Source organism: Gobius niger (assembly GCF_951799975.1).
Source record: "Gobius niger genome assembly, chromosome: 7".
NCBI lineage: Eukaryota > Metazoa > Chordata > Actinopteri > Gobiiformes > Gobiidae > Gobius > Gobius niger.
Window position 1 is genome coordinate 29,727,471 of NC_136858.1, and position 2,637 is coordinate 29,730,107.

The window sequence follows — 2,637 nt, forward strand, 5'->3', positions numbered from 1 at the left end:
CCACGTTTTTGTCGCTCTTTTGCCACGTTTTTGTCACATACACACACAAGTGTTTTTGTTCTGTACTCGTCTCTTTGAATTGCTTTTTTGGTCGATTTTTGTTGCTTTCTCGTCATTTTTTAGCATGTTTTCTTAAACTTTTTTACTGACACATTTTTGTCACTTTTTTGCCACTTTTAGATTTGGTTAAGGCCAAACTGGAGAAAATGTACTTTGTTCATGTGGGAGTTAAGAGGTTAATGAACATACATGGGACTCATGCATGTAAACACGCCACGCCGATTGTAGCCATGGGGTAATTTGCATCCGTTGTCCCCCAGTCACATTCTTAAACACACCCTCAGTCATCCCAATATCCAGACATTTTCATATGTGACATATGACATACATTTCAAAATAAAGGTCCAGACCTTAAAAATAAAGGTTGCAGTAAGTTGCTAGTATGATAATTGATAATTTACAGTGTAAATGTATTGTCACTATGCCTTGTGTGTGCGTCTGTGCGTGCCCTAGTATCAGGTCGTGCCCGCTCGGCTGCACCTGCACTTTATTTAGACTAATTTAACGTTTTGTCTTTCTTATTAATGTCGGCATGAAAGGATGATGAAATTTTAGCAACTTATGTACCGTATTCCCTTAATATTAGCAAAGTAACTGTATTCTAAATACCCTCTGACTAAAGAGCTGTACCGGAATACAGATACTCAACATTTGTATTCTAAATATGTAACGGCGGTGCATGTATTCTGTTACTCCCCACACTGGTGATTGTTGCTTTTCAGCACGTTTTTGTCGCTCTTTTGCCATGTTTTTGTCACATTTTGTAAGTGTTTTTGTCGTGTTCTCGTCTCGTTGAATCCCTTTTTTGGTTGATTTTTGTTGCTTTTTTGTTACTTTTTTTTGTGTGTTTTAAAAAAAAAAGTGTTTTGTTTTTGTCGCTTTTTTTTTTCACTTCTAGATTTGGGATACATGGGACTCATGCATGTCCCCAGTGACACTCTCAACACACCCTCAGTCATCCTGGCCTATTGTACATGTTTTTTAGTGATAGGAAACCTACACAGACACAGGGAGAACAGGCAAACTTCACATAGAAAAGTGAGAAAACAAATGTAAATCACTTTATATTAATGATAATAATAATATATGCTGTGTCAAAAACATGAGTGAAAAACTGGAAACAAAATGGCGTTAGAACTGGAAGGAGATTATGTGGCGAAGGAGGGCATGGGGTTAGTTGGTGCAAAAGGCTCTGGTTACTTCTGCTGTTGTGATGTGGAGACTCGGAAATACTGGTGGTTAGAGGGAAATAGATGTGACTGTGGAAACTCTTTGAGGGGGGACAAAAATTCAAAAATCAGGGGAAGAGATGCCTGAGGTTTTCCCTATTTTTCCCACTTTTTTTTTGAGGCACAGAAATATGTCATTTTTGCAGCGGTTTACATGTTCAAATAACAGACTGTTCTCTGAAAGGGCTGTTTTGCAGTTTTATCATTTGCCAAATACACAAAATGCCCTCGTGATCATCATCTACACCCACATCCCCCGTCTGTCACTTCACTGAGGTCCCAACGTCAGCAGAATAACTTATCCCCAAGTAAACTTTTTTGATTGAAAGTGCAACAGTTATTGTATCTTTCCTTGTCTGTGAAGATGCATTCCTTCAGAGATTTAGATCTGCTTGGGCCCCTGATATTTTAGTTCACAAAGAATCCAATCCAACTTTATTTATAGAGCACTTTAAAAAACAACAACGTTGACCAAAGTACTGAACACAGCTGCAAGGATGAAAACGCGACCCAAAAAAAGCGACAAAAACGTGCCAGAAAAGCAAGTAACCTGACAAAAAAGTGACCAAGGAGCAACAAAAAAGTGATGAAAACACGAGAAAACAGCAATGGAAAAAAAAGTGATGGCAAAGAAAGCCACAAAAATGTAAAAATAAAATGCAACAAAAAAGAGCAACAAAAAAGTGACGAAAACTTGGCGAATACACAACAAAAAAACAATGTAAAGGCAACAAAAAAAACAAAAACACATTTAAAAAGTGACATAAAAAGAGAAGAAACATGACGGAAAAATGACAAAAACGTGCCAACAATGTGATTTACAAATCAGTTTTGTAGGCCTTAGCTTTCAAATGAGGCATTACACTGTTACTCTGCAGTCGAGAAGCTTTTGGATTTGGGTAAAACTGAAGTGGATAAAGTGCACTCTGTTAAGGCGGGAGTTAAGAGGTTTAATATGCCTTGTAAATGTCTTTGGTGGCGTTCACCCTGGAGAAGGATATTTCAACAAAGAAAGATAAAATCGCACAAATGACCGTTTGTAAATCCAGATGTAATCCACTCATCTCGCCAAAACCTGCATCCCCTATCCCTGTACATCTCTCTCTAAGATTGTAACACAACGCTGCATTTAGACTGATGCATGACCGAATTCTTGTTTACTAAATAGTGCTGTATCTGTAGGCTGTGGGTAGTTCAATGCATCCTTTTTTTTTTAACTGTGCTCGGTGCAGGCTTTGTTTTTGTGGAGTCCGGGGCTGAATGTAAACAGCCTGTGCCCACTCTGTTTAGTATGGAGGACATGAGCAGCGCTGTTGTCCATGAGCTTGTGTTTCGCGTGGGCAGCTTT